The sequence below is a fragment of the Suncus etruscus genome, chromosome 6, assembly GCF_024139225.1.
Source record: "Suncus etruscus isolate mSunEtr1 chromosome 6, mSunEtr1.pri.cur, whole genome shotgun sequence".
Taxonomy (NCBI): Eukaryota; Metazoa; Chordata; class Mammalia; order Eulipotyphla; family Soricidae; genus Suncus; species Suncus etruscus.
Window position 1 is genome coordinate 107,647,707 of NC_064853.1, and position 12,314 is coordinate 107,660,020.

General features: G+C 37.1%; 1 non-coding gene across 1 annotated transcript; it reads left to right on the forward strand.

Annotated features, from left to right (window-relative positions):
- Positions 1 to 4,523: 4,523 nt before the first annotated feature.
- On the forward strand, positions 4,524 to 4,628 carry LOC126012383 (U6 spliceosomal RNA). The gene has a single exon (XR_007496877.1). It is a non-coding gene; the product is annotated as a U6 spliceosomal RNA (small nuclear RNA).
- The last annotated feature ends 7,686 nt before the right edge of the window (positions 4,629 to 12,314 follow it).

Genomic DNA, 12,314 nt, shown 5'->3' on the forward strand with positions numbered 1-12,314 from the left:
AGTAGATGAACAAGGGTCCTGTTCAGAGTTTCTAGTGAGTAGAGAGGAAGCAAGGAGGCACTTGTTTATTTGAAATTTTGGTACTTTGCATCTCAGATTCTTAGATGTCAAAAAAAACAAACAAACAAACAAAAAAAAACAATAGCTCAAGATGCCTGAGCCCTGCAATCGGTCTCACATGTAGGCTCTGCAGGTACCTGTGCCACCTTCCCTCATGGTCATGTCGTACATAGTATGTATCCCCTCATTTTCTTTAAAAGCATGAAGGTAGTGTTTCATGTATTGTAATGAAAGTATAGGAACAAGTAGAGCAGACTTTTGGAAGGTATTAAAAGGGAAGTGCCCTTATTATAAAAAGGAAAAGAAAGAAAAGAAAAATGTTCTAGGGAGTAGTTAGAAGAGATGGATGGGAGGCAAAAGCAGGGTTTGTTATGGTTTAGAGGTCATGGTATACCTAGTGGTATAGAGGTATACCACTGTGGTATAGAGGATTGTCTTATCTATGTGTATCTAAAATCACAGAAATAACACCAAAAGCATAAGATCCACACTACAATAACCAACTGAAAAATGGGTTTGTCATGATTCAGGTAGAGAGAAACCTGAAGATATTAGTGAAGTAAAGTGGACAGATGGTGGAATTGGTGTTGGAACATTGTATGCCTGAAATTAAACAGTGGATAACTTTCTAAATCACAGTGCCTTAATAAAATAAAAATTAATTTATTACACTGTAGGTATAGTGTAACAATTTACTATACCTCTTACTACTGTTAGTAACTGGCTCTATTTTCTATTTTCTATCTCCATCTTTAAAGGAATACCATTTAATACTGAGCAACTCAGATATTTTTTAACAACAAAGCATGGATAGGAAGCAGATAAAATGGAATCAATAAAAATCATCACTGGCTGCAAAATCTTGTCTCCAACATGACATCTGGGTTAAGGACACAGGCCCATTGCCCTCCGGTTCACAAGTAGTGCCTCTTAATATCAAATTGGCAGGTTTTCAATGTATTAGAAAATGGCTATCAGCCTTTTCTGTTGCATTATAAAGCAGAAAATCAGAAAAAATGACCATTAAAAGTGAACATACTGCCCTTGAGATAATTTGATTCTCCACAAAATTAAAGTGCTTGTCATGTATGAACCCTTGACCCAGATCTCTTCTGAGTGTTAAGGACAGATGGTTTGCTTTTATATTCCAGCTCTTCAATATAGAGCAGTGGGATGGGACTCAACATCATTGCTCTCCAATTCTCTCATCTCCTTTGAAGACCTGCTTTTCTAGGTTAACAGGAGGTTGAAACAAATTAATAAATGTTTTGAGTAATTCTTTTGTTTTTGCCCTTATTGGGAGGAGGTGGTCATACTCAGCAGTGCTCAGGGACTATTCCTGGCTCTGTGATTTGGAATAACCACTGGCCATGCTCAGGGCACCAAATATTATACTGGGGATCAAACCAGGATTGACCATATTCAAGTCAAGCAGATTATAGCCTGTACTATCTCTCTGGCTCCTAGAATAAATAATTTGAACAGATGTTATAACTGCTATTGTTTCTTCTCATGGTAGGTGCATGGATACTGTGGAGAATAAATCTTTGACTAAATAGTTTGATAGACAAAGAAGAAGCCCAAATGTTTGTTTTCAAAGGAAAAAGAAACTGCAAAATATTGTAGCATAGTTATTTCAAAATGCATAGAAGATATTGCTTTATATAAAATGGATGACAGGTGCCTCTCTGGCTTAAACTATACATCAAATTTAACACTTCACTGAGCTCACTGAGAAATTTAGTGAGAAATTAATCATTTCATCTAGAAAGTAAATCACATATTGAATGTTTAGCCCAAGTGACCTTCCTCTCCACTACCCATGAACTGTCCATTAGGATCACAGGAATGAATAAACAACTATCCTTTAGATTGCCCAGCCTACTGCTCACTTTCCGTTTCAGACAACTAATTTTCACTCTTTCCAGGACCACCTCAAAGTCAGTTTCTTAACGTATATATTTGAATAGTGATTCTCTGCAGCTTACTAGAACAAGAAGTGTGAAGAATCCTTGGGCTACTGATTCTCAATATCTGACTTTAGCTAACGTGGCTTGGAGACAAGAGCCTGGGATTTTGCATATAAAGTACAATGAGGTTATCTGCAGTAATTGGTCTGTGACTGGCCCTGAAGCACAGGCTTTCTTGAAAGTGCCCTGCCTCCATGATCTGGCAGCTGCAAAACCATTTCTCTGCAGCCTTCCATGCACAGCTTTTGCAGTGTGTGTCTCAGTACTCAACTCAAGTGCTATGATTCATGTTCAATGGTATTATCACCATCTCTTTTGAATATTCAAGTTAACATATAGAGGTAACTCTTGGTCTGAATAAAAATGTCACATATATTTCCAGAATGTCTGGACAATATGAAAATTTAAAAAAAAGTTGAGCCTTGACCAATACTAGTTTTAATTATATGAGTTGAGTTATATCCAAAAATTTTTTTCATTCCATTGTTTCTGTATTCACTAATTCATCTCACATTCAATGTTAAACTGAGAATGCAGAATTTACAGGTATGGATGATACCAATTGTAAGGGTGCAGTTATCATCTGCAGATTTGAATTTATTGGGGCCAGGGTGGTGTTCTGAAACCAGTCCCCTATAAATATCAATGGACAAATATAAAGTTCTTGGGGAAATAAAAGAGTTAAACATTTTTTAACTGTAGGGTAAGAACTTTACCTCAACCTATTTTGATCTACCTTGACTTTACTCCTGTCGAAAGGAATAGAAATAAATTTAAAAGGAAATACAAGAGTAACTGTGCTACCTGTAAATACCTCTTTATTTTTTTACCTGAGTTAATTTTCCATCTATCTACATCACCCCTCCTACTCTAAGCTCCAGAGGCATCAACAGTAGGCAAATCTGAACTTGTCACTTCATTTACTATTTTACCTGAAAAATAAGACATGTCTCAGCCTTTCCCTGTGCCTTTTTTTCTATCATATTCTATTACACCTTTCAAAATTCTCCTCCCACTTTTATCCCCATCTCTCAACTTTCTACCCCCAGTCTCTGTACCATTTTTTTATGCACATTAAATTTTTCTGACCTTAATGAAAGCCATCTTAAGATGTTTCCCTACTCATTTGCCTCAAGACTCCTAGTTTCATGATCAATATGCCTCAGAGGTCAAGGCTCACTTCAAATATTATGGCTGCAAAAATGAGAGTACTTTCCTTTGTTTTCTTTTCTACTATACTTTATTCATAAATTTCAAAGACAGTGCCTGATCTATGTTTTACTGTCCTCCCCAATAAGTGATTACATCTTCATTATTGACCTTTTTAAGAGTTCTATAGCCTGTTAGGCACATTTGTATCCCTAATAACTAACACAAGACCACAGTATTGAAGTAAACTTAATTTTATAGGAATGACATTGTGAATAGGCATGCTTTTGTTTTTATCTTCTGTCTCTATCCCATCATTTAGCACTTTTCATCAGGGGTACTTTGCTAATCACAAGTACCAGTTCTTATGCCTCTAACACTGTGTCCCTGTAAGAATTCAGATATAAATGCAAGTAAGAAATATCACACCAGCTCTTCGAGGACAAATGAAGGATGTTCTCTGGAAAGCCCTGACACAAAATTATAACAGCTGTCCTTTCTCACCTGCTAACACCAACACCATCCCAGAAGCCACTTGCAAATTTAGTTTTCTGACAACTTAGGAGTATCTGCAGCCTTTCTGCTGATTTTCTTTCTGGCAGAGCTGAAAAGCTATCCACTTGTGTGAAAGGGTTTGAATCCTGGTGCTGGCTCTGCAACATAAAATCATTATTAATTCATGTAGGACATTTCAAGCTGAGTATGTTTCTTCACATACAAGACAAGAAGAGGGATCTTCTCTCTAAGTCTGCTGACTTGTTGCTTTAATGACCTTTAGAGCATGTGAATAGTTGGAAATTATAAAATAGGAAACTCCATTTATTCCTGGTTGGCCATTTGAGTTGCTTCCTTATCTTGGCTACTGTACCAAGTACAGCAATGAACATAGGCATGCGTGAGAAATTATAACTAATAAAACTTCAGTCAATTCCAAAGCCTTTATTAATAAGAGTTAAAGCATTGATAAAAACACAAGAAATTAGGGAGGGAATGATAGGATAATGGGATAGGGTTTAGATGTGAATCCCAGAAAGAAAAGAGAAACTGTTCTTTTATATTGTGTGCTCTCCAAGATAATAAGATAGCAAGAGTGCTACCTTATCTTCAGTTGCACAATAATAATTTTTCTATACTCTTGTAAGAAGACACCTGAATCTTCCATAGTTGACATATTTGTAGAAATTAATTACTATGGGTCAAAAAGTCCAGCTTTTATGTATTTTATGTATTGTATTGCATAAGATAATCATAAAAATTTATAAAGCCCAACTACATTTCTGAGATACCTTCAACCATACATTTAGACCATTCTGAACTATGTCTCTTAAAAGGTGCTCTGAGAAAATGCTCACTTCGGCAGCACATATACTAAAATTGGAATGATCTAGAGAATTAGCATGGTCCCTGTGCAAGGATGACATGCAAATTTATATATATATATATATATATATATATATATATAGGTGCTCTGAGGAGATCAACTTCTGGCTTTACAATAGTAGAAATGAGTGTGACATTACTCCTGGCTAAGGCGTTAAAAATTACTATCAACAAATAGGCAAATGGGGCCGGGCGGTGGCGCTAAAGGTAAGGTGCCTGCCTTGTCTGCGCTAGCCTTGGACGGACCGCGGTTCGATTCCCCGGTGTCCCATATGGTCCCCCAAGCCAGGAGCAACTTCTGAGCGCATAGCCAGGAGTAACCCCTGAGCGTTACCGGGTGTGGCCCAAAAACAAAAACAAAACAAAAAAAAAAAAACAAATAGGCAAACATAAAAGCTACTAGAAATAGCCTGAAAAGCAAATATCAAATAAAGAAACATATATTTCTGCATTCAGTAATAATGATAAGAGACTAATGTTTGGCCCACAGTCAGGCAGATGTGTCTTGCTACAAATTCAAATTCAGTTTTTCAATTTCAAAATTATAGTCCCTTTGCCTATTACAGTGCCACCCTTTGATTTGAACACAGCTGATATATATTGCTAGATATAATATAAAATGTGCAAATCCCTCAGTCAAGTCCCCAGCACCATGACTAGCCATGGGAGGCAATGTAAAAATAGCAGTTACTGTCACCTTCAGTTCCACCATCATCATCACATCCACCCAGGAGCTTGACATCTTCCCTCTGCCCTTCTGCTGACTCTAACTTACTCTAAATTTAATCTTGTTGTTTTGAACAGTGTGTATATGTCCCAGGGACTGACAATCTCCTTGATGCTGCTAATTATGTTCCCTGAAAATTTTTATAATTAATTCTCTTTATGCAATGTTTCCTTTAAAATTATTTTCCCTATTGATTAATTTGGCCTTTCTGTGAAGTGTCAGAAATCTCTGTCTGAACATCAGGGGTAAATGGAACTTGTGTACAAACTCATCTACATGTTTGTGTTTCTATTCATGTCTGCATTCATGTGTGAATAAAAAACATAAAGTCCCTTGAGAAAAATATTTACATGTGGTATTTAGAATAACTGCATGAAGAAATGCAATAAACAGGAGTTATCTCAAACACTCTTGGCCCCAGACTACAGCAAGATGGAATGAAACTGAGTGGAGAAAGAAAAACACAAATATTAAAGGATTGGGGGAGGCAGAGACCAAGCAGTCTCAGTACATTGATTGAAATAAAAAAATTATAGGACAGAACTAAATATCCAAGGCAAAATCAACAACAATGGGCTCAAGAGACCCAAACTCTACTAATCTAAATTTTAAATGGGCCTGTTATACTGACAGACAAAGGCCAAAGGGTGGTGGTGGTATGGGCCACATTCTGGGAACTTTGGTTTGGGAGCTCAACACTGTTGGAAGGATTGACCCTGATTCATTGTATATCTGAAACCCAACTGTGAAAGACTTTGTAAATCATAATGGTTTCAATAAAATAAAATTAAATAAACAAAGAAAAAAGTTTATTAATAATTAAATGACATTAAATACTAAGAGATTTATTATTTTTCATTTTTTAAATTTTAATCATAGTGGCTTACATATCGTTCACAGTAATATTTTAGGTACATATTAACATTGAATCAGGGGAATTCTCACCACCGAATTGTCCTCCCTCCACCTCCGTTCCCGTTCTGCTTCCCATATCCTCCACTCTCACCCCGTGGGCTGCTAGAATGAGTGGTCCCCTCTGTGCCTAGCTTATTACTTAGTGATCTTACAACTGTTTGGTCATGGTACCTCCATTATATCCCCCTCTAATTGGGAGGAGGGACTAGGTAGTTAAAGTTATGTGGTTTTGTTTGAAGAAGAGAAAAGTAATAAAATGGGGTAAAAATCAAATATGCCGAAAATGGGAGTATTCTTAACCACAACAAATTATATTAACTTTTCTAAGAAAAACATATGTTGCACCCTTTGAGTTGTAAAATGTAATGAGCATTAAAGGTACATTTATTTGCTTCTTTTGTTCCAGATGATTGTGTAAGTCATTTATATTAGGCTAGAGATTTTCAGCTTTCAATATGAAGTAGAAAGAGGGAGAATGTGGAATGGAGTGATAGCACAATTCAGTAGAGTGCTTATCTTACATGGGGCAGACCCAGGTTCAAGCCCTAGCAGCCCATCTGGTACCCTGAGTCTCACCAAGAGGAATCCTTGAGTGTAGAGCTAGGAGTATGCCATGAGCAATGCTGGGTGTGATCCAAAAGCCAAACAACTAATAAAACAAACTAAGAAATAGGGAGGATATTTTTTTCTCAACTAGTGCAAGATTTAGGCAAGTTAAAATTGTTCATGTAGGAAAATGCTTCAGTTAGACTGTTCATGTTTGACTTAAAATATGTAAGTATCAAACACAGAGAGAAACAAAAACACTAAAGAAGATCATAATTTCTCAAAATACAGGATTCGTGCTAAACGATGCTTCTACCTAAAACATGGTTCTACCTAATAATATTCCCTTTCTGCCATGTTTATTTCCTCTATATTTTGAAACAAACTAAATGAGACCTTAACTGGATTTCCCATTAGATTAATTTAAATAGAATTCTGTTTTACTTGAAGATCATAGCACCATAAACTGGCATTTGAATAATTATTTTCTATTTTTTGTAGCTCAATTAAGTGTTGATTAACTTCACTTTTAATTAACCATTAAAACAAAGCTCATTAGTATGCTGATGTGAAATTGTTTTGAATAGTTATAAAAATTAAATTTATTGATCTAAATTTTCAGATGAGACAATAGTATGAAAATATGCATAAAGAAGTTAACCAGTCTTAGTGCACCAAATACATGTCCCTGGCTTATAAACACTGGCATATTTTTACAGGAGTAAGGAGGACAAGCATTCTATTGTTCACGATAATAGATGCAGACTTTTTCTAAACTTTGATATTCTAATCAGTAAAAACATAATACTACTAGTTGTTATTCTTTTATCTTTTTCATTGAAATTAAAGAGTAATAACAGAAGCTCAACTGAAGTGATAATTTTTTATTTCTGTGATGATTTTTGTCTGTAAATGTTAAGTTTCATACTCAATTATAATGTAAGAAGTATAAAAGATAAAATACTACTTTGTTTAGAATTATTTGAAGATGAAACTAAATGTATCTTTTGGAGGGCTCCCCCGGTGATGCACAGGGGTTACTCCTGGCTATGAGCTCAGAAATTGCTCCTGGCTTAGGGAACCATATGGGACTCCAGGGTATGGAACCACGGTCCATCCTGAATCAGCAGCGCGCAAGGCAAATGCCCTGCTGCTGCACCATCGATCTGGCCCCAGAAACTAAAGGTATCTTATTGAGTTTTAAAAGCTTAAAAAGTTGAGGACCTAGAGAAGAGAACATAGGGATTAAGCCACCTGTTTTACATATTGTCAACCCAAGTTTAATCCCTGGAACCACATATGGTACATATGGTTCCCTGAGTACTATCAGGAATGAAGCCTGATCACAGAACCAGAAGGCAGCCCTGAGCACCTGTGGGTTTGGCTCAAAAATAAGCAATGAAGTAAAATGAGATAAAATATTAAGGGCCTTAGAGAAAGTTCAGTGGCAAAATAACTATCCATAAAGGTGTGAGGCTTCAGTTAACTCACAGTGCTGCCAACTTTACAGTTATAGTTTTTGCTGCTTTCTTGTCTGGAACCCCTGGATTTTCAACATGATATGATCTTGCGTTCACAGACAGTGTGTGATTATCACCACTAAAGTGTGTGATTATGGCCAGAACCATGGCATAGGGCGTTTGCCTTGCACACAGCTGACCCAGGACAGACCATGTTCGATCCCCTGGCATCCCATATAACCCCCCAAGCCAGGAGCAATTTCTGAGCGCATAGGCAGGAGTAACACCTGAGCATCACCAGGTGTGGCCCCAAAATAAAAAATAAATAAAAATAAAGTATGTGATTACACAGCACTACAGCTGAATATACAAAAACACTAAGAAACATATGTATAGGCCCACTCAACAAAAAAGGAAAGAGGAAATAAATTTATTTATTACACAGTTAAAGCATATATAAAATTGAAAAAACAAGATAAAGAGTTAATATTTGGATCTTTGGGTATTGTTTGATGATATAGCCATGAATTTGTTGCTTTAATATAATAATAATAATAATTATTATTAGTTTTATTTTAGGCCACATACAGTGGTGTTCAAGGTTTACTCCAGGATCTGTACTCACTCCTAGTGGTGACAGGCTTGGGAACTATATGGCAAGTGTCAGAAATTAAACCCAGGTAAACAGCATGGCAGGTAAGAATCCTGTCTGCTATTCTATTGCTTTGGCTCTTGTTGTTTTCATTGTAGAAATAAATCCAATGTTTTATATTTAAGATTTCATTCTAAAACATTGAAACAAAAAAGATTTAAAAATATCTTCAGATTATCTAACAATGAGTTTGCAATTCTATTAGAATTAGGAGGAGAAATATGTAATTTTTTTCAAATTTGACCTACAATACTCCTACATTCTGGGAAACTGAAAAACTTATTTTAGAAAAGAATTGTTCTTTAATTTATGAGAAAACATTATTAGACTTGTATTAACCAATGAAGTCCCCAGGCTAGTGGGATAAGGTTGGGAAAATGGCAGTAAATTGTTCTGCATAATAAAGTAAAACAGCAAGATTTCTAAGTGGTGGTGTAGAGTGGGGATAGTTTGGGGGAAAAGGACCTTTCTCATAAAGGGAACATTAGAGAAACTTTAGGACACACAATCATCAAGTCAAATTTCAACAAGAATCATTATAGCCAAATTAATAAATATGTTTACACAGGGATTGGAGAGTTACTATAACAGGAATGGTGCTTGCTTTGCAAATGTATAACCATGGTTAGATCCCTAACTCCCTAAGGTGGTTTCCTTTGCTCTATTAGGAGTGCACAAAGCACTCTGAGTGTGGCACAAAAAATAAAAAAGAAAGTTTCCACAGATAGTGATCACTTCTGGGGAGCAAAGGAAGTCAGAGTGAGTTATGGAAACTGAAAGGAGACAGAGACATAATAAGATACTGGAATAGGCACAGGACTTTAGGATACTGAAAAACAGGGGCCAGATAAATAGCACAGTAATAGGGCTTTTGCCTTGCATGCAGCTGACCCAGGACAGACCACAGTTCTATGCCCGGTATCCCATATGGTCCCCGGAGCCTTTCAGGAACGATTTCTGAGCTCAGAGCTTGGAGTAACCCCTGAGCACCGCCAAGTGTGGCCCAAACCTATCCCCCTCCAAAAAATATGGAGAACAGACAAACCCTGGTAATCTTTTACTGAACTTAGCAGCAGTTATAAGATTATGTTCAAATTTCTCCTACTGCACTTCTTTCACTCTTTCTCCCTCCTTTCCCTCATCCCTTCCATTTTCTCTCCCTACCTCTTCCACATCTTTCTTCTTTCTTTTCTGCTTTTGGTCTGTCTGCAGAAATGTGAGATAAGGGAGACAATAATAAATAATAACAAGACTACAGCATCTAACATTTATTGAATGCTTAAAATGTGGCACACAACCTTTAAGACCTTTTCATGCATGATTTCACTGAATTTTTATACAACCCCAAAGATATTATAATCAATTCATAGATAAATAAACCACTGTGATACATGCCAGGAAAGAGTAAGCCAGGGGCCACTCACATTTCTGTGTTTCTTGTGACAGAGGGGTCTACTATTTTCCCAAAGTGTCTTTTCAAGGAAAAGTAGAAAATGTAAAGATTTTCCTTAGGAACAAAGGCAGATTTGTTGGTTGTATAATAGATGATAGATACTATAAATTTGTCAAAATGTGAAAATATAAAATATAAATTGAAGATGACATGTCCTTTCAAGACAAAGGCTTGGAAGGGTAATTAGCCCCTTATAAAACACTTGTATATCTTCTTCATAATTCTCATGGCAAATACAGGCATCTCTTGCCCCATTTACCTTATTCTATGAGAAGTGGATCTGGTATAGGAGTGGACAGTGGACACGCTCATTATTATTGCTATGATAAACAGTAAAAAACTAGTCTCTGACATATGATTATATGCCTATCTTCTGTCTGTATATATGGAACTGTCTCCGATTAATTTAGTTCTCATAGTTTTGATGAGGGATTAAGCAATTTTTCCAAGGTCACTTAATTAAATAGTTGTGTATCTAAGAATCAGACCAGGCCAGATAGTTCATGTCACTAGCGGCACCACACAAACTATGCTCCTGACTCACTCCTGGTTCTTGCAGAGTTACAGCCCTTGGGATGGGCTTAGATGATGAAGATGGAGGCCTTTGTCCTTAGGCCCCGGCCACATGGCTCCATCCCCCATTAACCGGCAGGTCATCATCTTCAGGTGGTCGCGGCGGGAATCAGATTCACTCAGACAGGCTTTAAGGAGTATCAGCTTTATTCATACCCTATCCACCACATGTGTGGTCAATCTCAACCATTTATGCATGCTATCCTTAGCTTGCCCTGCGTCTTAACTTTTTTTTAGCCATGTCTCCTCTTACCTCTCCATCCTGGCCAAGACCCTAATCCCTTGGGTCAAAGGCCTTATCTAACCTTCCCAAGACACCTCCCAGAAATGGGCCGGTCTTGCAGGTAGTTACACCTAAATCCAGGTGGAGTCACATCTCCCCCTTCTCTGAAATATAAATGAAGCTTTTGTAATCCTGACCCTGTCTTTAGCCAAAGGCGGGTAATATTTCCATAGCAACAACGTAATAAAGTAAAAATTAACATACCAACCCTTTTCAAAAACATAACATTTCTGCAAAATATACCATACACCTGTAACTTAAAATTCTCTTAATGCTTTTCTACCAAGCACTATCCCAGAACTTTCATGTTCCTATACTTTTAGTACTATATAAACTATTTCTTGGGGAACTATTGTTCCTATTAATCTTCCCTATGCACAATCACAAAAGCATAATTTACAGAACATACATTTTAAAAACAGGCTAATACATGAAAATACACAGTAAAACATTATACCATTGAAAACTAACTATGGAAAACAATAAAGCACATTTAAGTCATAAAGAAAATGACTTAATAAGACAAAGTTAGATGCAGGCGGTTAGAAATCAGATCTTTTAGTTGGGCTAAGCTGTATTACTCCTCTTTTTTAAAAAAAAATTTACACCACAAACTAACTAAAACTTATCCCATCACCAACTATGTGTAAAATATGTGGCTACCCATTAATTCTTCACCTAAAACCATAAGTCCAGACACTGGTTTGTCCCACACTGCTCTCACCATGTGGTTTCATTGCCATGGAGTTTTAGCTCCCTGCAGGCAGGTTTGCTTGAGCTGTTTTACTATCCTGATGTGGAGGGCCAGTCCCAGTAGGAGCCACATGGGCTTGCCGCTTTCGGCCTGATCAAGAGCTTTTCCTCCACTTCTCTGCCACAGTGCGGGTGCTCTCGGCTGATTGCAGCTGCCTGCAGGACTGGAATTCTTTGCTGATTGCAGCTGCCTTTTCCCCCCTTCAGGTGGTTCTGTGGAAGCAGGTACCTCTGCCTCAGCCGCTGCAGCTTCTCGGCCACAGCTTCTTCTCAGGGCACTTTGGATGTTCAGAGTTGAAAGTGACTCAAACTAAAAGTCCAGTCCGAAATTTTTAAAGTCAAAATCCATTTTTCAGGCTGAAGGTCATGATTTAGTAAATCAGCCCATTTAGA